Source organism: Gossypium arboreum, chromosome 9 (assembly GCF_025698485.1).
Source record: "Gossypium arboreum isolate Shixiya-1 chromosome 9, ASM2569848v2, whole genome shotgun sequence".
Taxonomy (NCBI): Eukaryota; Viridiplantae; Streptophyta; class Magnoliopsida; order Malvales; family Malvaceae; genus Gossypium; species Gossypium arboreum.
Window position 1 is genome coordinate 67,465,491 of NC_069078.1, and position 6,924 is coordinate 67,472,414.

Genomic DNA, 6,924 nt, shown 5'->3' on the forward strand with positions numbered 1-6,924 from the left:
CTAGCTTCAGTATTTGAATCTTCTGGATCTAAATAAATAAATTTAATTATCAATTTAATACATTTCATGTTCATATGCAACATTCTCTATAATTCAACTATTATTTATAGTTCATTCAAAGCTGTCTACTTGAGTCATAGTCACTAAATTATTTATAACTTGAGCTACGGAACTCGAAATTAAGATCCGTTAATTTTCCTGAAACTAGACTCATATATATTTTTACCATAAAATTTTCAGAATTTTTGGTTTAGCCAATGAGTACAGTTTATTCTTCAAAGTCACCCCTGTTCTGTTGTCTAACAGTTCTGACCCTTCTTCACTAAAAATAAATTATCTCTTTATACAGAATTCAAATGATGTTCTTGTTTGTTTCTATTAAAATAGACTCATTCAGAATTCTAGACATATAAATTTAAGTCCCTAATTATTTTTATTCAATTTTTATAATTTCTCAAAGTCAGAACAGGGAACCCGAATTCATTCTGACCTTGTCTCACAAAATTCATTATATCTCAAAATTTACAAATCCATTGCTTACAATATTTCTTCTATGAGAAACTAGACTCAATAAGCTTTAATTACATATTTTTTCATCTTCTAATTCGATTTCTACAATTTTGGTGATTTTTCAAAGTTAGTCTACTGCTGCTGTCCAAACTGTTTTAGTGCAAGCTGTTTATTACCATTTTTCCCTAAGCTTTTAATAAATGATAATTTCATCCCTACTCAATTAGCCTCTCAATTGAGCTGATTTTCTCAATTAACATTTTATTATATCACCTTAAACTAGTTTACAACCTTTAGGAATCAGAATTTCAGCAATAGACTTTAATTCCAAACATTTTCACAATTAGGTCCCAAAAATCAATTTCCATTGAAATTGCCTAATAAAATCATCTTATAAACAAATTAAAGCTTTAATTTCATTCTATTTCATCATAAACTTACAGAACTCAACCATGGTGACTTTAAATTTCATCCATGAAATCAAAACTAATGAATTTAATAGTAGGATCTAGTTGTAAAAGTCTTAGAAACACAAAATTACAAGAAAAGGCAAGGATTAACTCACTTGGTGCAAAATTATGAAATACCAGCTTAAAGAACCCTCCTATGGCGTTTTTAGCTGCTGGAATTGAAGAGAAATGAAGAGAAATCTAGATATTTCCTATTTAGTCCTAGTTTTATTTAGTTAATTTTGCAATATTCCAATTTTACCCTTAATTTATCAATTTTTCTGCTGATTGCATACCCTTCCCGGCCAGCCCAAATAACTTTTGGGTCTAATTACCTTTTAAATCCTTTCTCATTAGACTAATAAGCTATCTAATCACTCTAGCAACTTTTACACCTATTACAATTCAGTCCTTTTCATTTAATTGACTACCCAAACATTAAAATTTCCTAACGAAATTTTAATACCACATTAATAACATTTCATAAATATTTATAAAATTATTTTTGACTCGGTTTTATGAGATAGAGGTCCCGATACCTTATTTTACCCAATTTCTTCAATAATTTCTTTTTCGAACTAATCACTAAATCGATAAAATTTTCCTATCAATATTTTCATACAATTTTCCTATCATATAAATTTTCAAGCAAAAATATTAAAATAAATTTTTCTTTAAATCGGATCTATGGTTACGAAACCATTGTTCCGATAACCTTGAATTTAGGCCATTACATATAGAGAGAAATTTATGCCCCTTTCGAGAGAGCTCTATAAGAATTAGGGTTTTGTTTTTTTGTTTTCTCTATGAGAGTTAGGGCTTTGTATTCAATGTTTTGGATAATGTACGTTTAGTAGATTTAGATTTATTTTCTCCATATTATACTCTCGTTTGTTTACTCATTTAGTGAAAAGTTGAAGCCTCATGTTTTCTGTGGCTTTTATCCTCTTCGAAGGAGTTTTCCACATAAAATTTGTGTGTTCAATCTTCTCTACCTTTTCTATTTCATTGTTTATACAGATTGATCCCCAATAAACTAGTATTAGAGCTTGGTTCAGATTCTGCAATTGACCCGTTCATGGATGGTGACAATGAATTTTGATATTGAGAAGTTCGATCAAATCACATATTTTAGATTGTAACAATTTTAGATAAAGTAAATGTTTAAAGCAATATTGATCGTAATGGGTGACAATCAAGTGGAGGGAGTTGATTTCCTTGACGTTTTCTCTCCTATTGTGAAGCACAATTCTATTCGTGTGTTATTGGCCCTTGTTACATTATACAACCTTGATTTGAAGACTAGGAGTCTTTCGATTTCCAAGTTTGAGAATGATTTGGGTTTGGTTGACATTCTGCAAAGATCGAGTTTGACCCGTGACGGGGCCTAGAGAAGAAGGTGGTAAATACAAGTCAATTTGGAGATTTGTGGGGGTGTACCTTGTATTTATCAGACAATTTGCAGGCACTTAACAAAGACATATGTGAAATAGGCAAAACGTCATGACGTGAAGGATACTGACGTTGTGATGAGGGGCGATGACCCAATGAGGGACGTCATTATGATGCGACGAGTTCTTAAATTGACGGAAAGGGTGGCATTATGACAGGCAAGCTTGGGACATCACAATGACTGTAACACCCCGAATTTGGGCCTAGAAGTATTGGGCCTTGAGTGGGGGTCCGTAAGGAGGTTGTATATAGGTATTTAATTGTGCAATGAAATGAAACAATTAAATGTTTGCTATTAGTGGTTAATGGCTTTGAGAAGTGTTGGAGAAATCTTGGGTTCAAACTTGGGCTTTAGCAAAAATTTTGGTATTAAGTGAAAAAAAAAACCTGGATGCTTGGATGAGGGTTTTTAAATTATTGTGTTAAATAAATGACACAAGGAAGCTTGTAGTCTAGTGGTTGTGGTGTCATTAAGGTTGTATGGGAGCGCTTGGGTTCAAGCCTTGGCTCTTGCAATTTATTTTGTTTTTTTTAAAGGGAACCTGGACTTTGGCCTTTAGACCTTATAATTAATTGGGGATAAAATATGACACAAAAAGCCTTGTGGCTTAGGGGCAAGTAGCGTGTGGAGCATTTAAGGGAGGCATAGGTTCGAATCCCATGGCAAGCAAAGAGCATTTATTTTGCTAAAAGGGGCAGCAAGAGTTGGTGTTGAATTTAAACTCGATGTTAGAGGATCCCACATCGGAAGCTAACATAAGAGTGGATACAAAGTCGGCTTTAAATAGAGGAACCATTAGGAGAGTAAATGTACCTTTCTTGGTGATCCCTTTCATTTGTATGGCGTGCTCGTTTGGGTTGGGCGTCGGCTAAGAGTGCTCGGAGCGTGGATTAACTCCAGTCTCTTATCAGGTGTGTATTTCTCACTACTCTAGCTGTAGGATGGCTACTTTGGGCCTTGATGGGCCGAAAAGGGTCATGTAGGCCCAATGGGCCTACGGGCCCAATTGGATAAGTTGTTTGATTGTGTAGTAAATTTGGACTAGGCTAGGTGAATCGCATATCTGTGGCTAGGTTTGGGCTAAAAGGGCCACACGAGCGTGTGGGCCCATTTAGGCCGAGAATAGGCTTTAGGCCCATTCGTATTGTTATCCATGTTTAGAATACTTTAGTTTACCAATTACTAAAATGCCCTCGACTTGTAAAATTACCAAAGTACTCCCGATTTACAGAATTACCGTTTTACCCTCAAGTTATAGAATTACCGTTTTACCCTCGATTTGTAAAATTACCGTTTTACCCACAATTTATAAAATTACCGTTTTACCCTCAGTTTATAGAATTACTATTTTACCCTCGATTTATAGAATTACCGTTTTAGCCCCAATTTACATAATTACCGTTTTACCCCCGATTTACATAATTATCGTTTTACCCTCGATTTACAGAATTACTGTTTTACCCTCGATTTACAGAATTACCATTTTACCCTCGATTTATAGAATTACTGTTTCACCCTTGATTTACAGAATTACTGTTTTACCCTCGATTTACAAAATTACTAAAATACCCTTGGTTTGTAAAATTACAGAAATACCCTCAATTTGTAAAATTACCAAAACACCTTTGTAGGATGAAATGACTAAAATACCCCTATTAGGTAAAAAGACCGTAAAGCCCCTGTAGGGTAAAGTGACCGTAATACCCCTCTATGGTAAAATGACGAATATGCCCTTATGTTCCGTATAACTGATGTGCTTAGGATTTACATATATTGATATTGGAATAGTTGAGTTTGAGTGACAGGTGGTGGTTATCGAGGTGATTGATTATGGAAACGTTTCAACTTCAACCCGTAATGGTGTGTACTAACCTCGTAATAGCTTAGATTAATATTTGATGAAAAAGAAAGCTTCATATTTTAGTGATTCGGAATTAATATTTAGATCTATTTTCTACGCACGTTTAAGTTGGATTCACAACGGATATGGGGTAGGAAGGTATTTGGAACGTTCTTCAACGAGTAGATCTCTTGGTAAGTATTGAACCTTCTTTCCATTTGTATCTTGTGGTTTAAGAAAAGTGAAAACCCTCCGTCGACTAAGGCTAAAAGGGTTTTGGTGTTATTTGGTTTGTTGGTGCTAGTGAGGATTAAAGGCTACCGATCGAGGTGTGTGAAAAGCTTGGATCATCGGAGTGACTAAATCTAGTCATCAACTTTGGCAAAGGTATGAACCCAAGGGCCATTGTGGATGGTGGCCGAATGTGTAAGTGATGATAATAGGTAGTTTTCGATTTGGTTTAATATTAACATGGTCTAATCTATAAGTGGTTGATTATAGGAGAAATCGCATAGGAGATCTCGTCAAGGAATATCGCAAATCAGGTGTGTAACGAACCCTTTTTCATAGCTTAAAGCGATAAAATGCCGAAAAGCCGAAATGCCGAAATTCTGGCATTTCGAGGACTTGTGAGCAAGCGAACGCTCACTAGTTAGTTAGAATCGATGAGACGATGATCGAGAACGATGGAAACGGTAAGAATGTGATTTTTGGCGTTCTTGGTAAGTTGGGCCTCGAGGGGCCGAAGTGGGGCCCATTGGGCTTTCGGGCCCATTTGGGTAAAATTGGTAGAAAACGGAAATATGTTAAATTGCATGTTAAGACTGTTAATACTGTTATGGATATAGGCTAAATGGGCCTAGATGACAAAATCAGCTGAGTAGGGCCCATCAAGGGTTTTTTGGCCCAATAACTCGTTTTCGCTAAAAGTGGGCCAGAATCACTGTATGCACCCATGAATTGTTTGTAACTGTTAATGAACATGGAAACCCTAATTTTTGGTAAAATTACAAGATTACCCTTATAATATGAAAATGACCATTATACCCCTAGGGTTTATATATGAACTTAATGCATGGGATTTTGATAAACATGATATGTATGATATGCACATGACATGTATGATATGCACATGATATGTATGATATGCACACGAGATGTTCATAAATGCATTGGGTTGGGTTTTTTATATGAATGGAGGAAGTGAAAAGGGCTTATGCCCCGCTTATTAAAGGGCTTATGCCCTGATTATCAAAAGGGCTTATGCCCCGATTATCAAAAGGGCTTACGCCCGCTTATTAAAGGGCTTATGCCCCGATTATCAAAAGGGCTTATGCCTCGATTATCAAAAGGGCTTACGCCTGATTATTAAAGGGCTTATGCCCCGATTATAAAAGGGCTTTTGCCCTGATTATTAAAAGAGGCTAGGCCTCCAATTATATGATAAAGCAGCTAAGCTGCCAGTGGAGAGTTATGGCGGGGTGGGTCGAGTTAATCACCACATGGTGTGTTGGTTGGTACGGGTGGAGAGTAGCGGATGGTGGGTTGAGTAGTCTCCCCAGATGGGTTTGCATTCTTTCATTGACATTATATGTGATATTGAAATGGGCCTATGGGCCATACTGCCACTCTAGTAAAGGCTTCGCCCAAGAATATGAAATTTGAAAAGGCTTCGGCCCAGTGTTATGAAATATGAAATATGAAAAGGGCTATGGCCCAGTACATGTTTGAGATTGGATTTGGGCCTAGACCCAACAGGCTGTCATTGTTTTGGGCTCTGAAAGGAGCTTGTTGCACACTGAGTTTCCAAACTCACCCCCTTTCTTTAACCTTGCAGGTGAGCCTTGATGTGGGGACTTGGGCCGGAGGGGATTCAGAGTAGCCACGGTGATTGTCTTTGGACTTTTAAATAAGCGTTGGTTTTCATTAGTTTCCCTTTAATTATTATTTATTTTTGGGTTGTAATAAGGCCATTTTCACTTTCCTTTTATTTCTTTTTGGGATTATTTTAATTTTAATAACTTCAAACCTGGTTGATAATTATTCAAATGGGCTAGACTTAGGACGTGTTTTCAAAACGATACTTGTTTTCAAAAGAGTTCAACATCACGATTAATCGATTTATCAAAGTCGTTCACTTAAACAAATTTAAACTCGATATAACAAAGTGTGGCTATGGTTGTGAGCATGTCTAGGATTGGATCCAATCAAAGAGCTTGGTACTTAGCGACCTTCATGGCTCACCTCCTCGTCTCGGATACCTACCGGTGCCCAGCTTCTATACACTTTGTTAACTCAACAAAATATATGGTTTTAAAACACTAAAACGGAACGTGGGTTTTCAACTCCAATGTGGCACGTCAGATTCGGCCATAACGTCTGGGCCGGGTTTGGGTTGTTACAATGACACAATGTATTTCTTAAGTAATACAGTCGCATTTTGACATCCAAATAGGGTTCTTCTCCCAATCAAATTACTTTAGGGATATTTTAGTCGTTTTAGGCCTTTAAAATTAGTCTATTTAAAGGGGCTTTGTATCCCTATTTCGATGAGGCAATTGAAGATGTAGTACTACAGGCCTTTTCTTTTGGGGCGACAAGATATAGTCACAAATAAGTTCTGGTGAGAGTTTTCGTGGTAACTATAGAGAGAATTTTGTATGCCTTTTGAG

At 36.4% G+C, this 6,924-nt stretch overlaps 1 long non-coding RNA gene across 1 annotated transcript; it reads left to right on the forward strand.

Moving 5' to 3' along the window:
• Positions 1–4,751: 4,751 nt before the first annotated feature.
• On the forward strand, positions 4,752–6,280 carry LOC128280624 (uncharacterized). The gene is made up of 2 exons (XR_008270718.1): positions 4,752–4,797; positions 6,090–6,280. It is a non-coding gene; the product is annotated as an uncharacterized LOC128280624 (long non-coding RNA).
• The last annotated feature ends 644 nt before the right edge of the window (positions 6,281–6,924 follow it).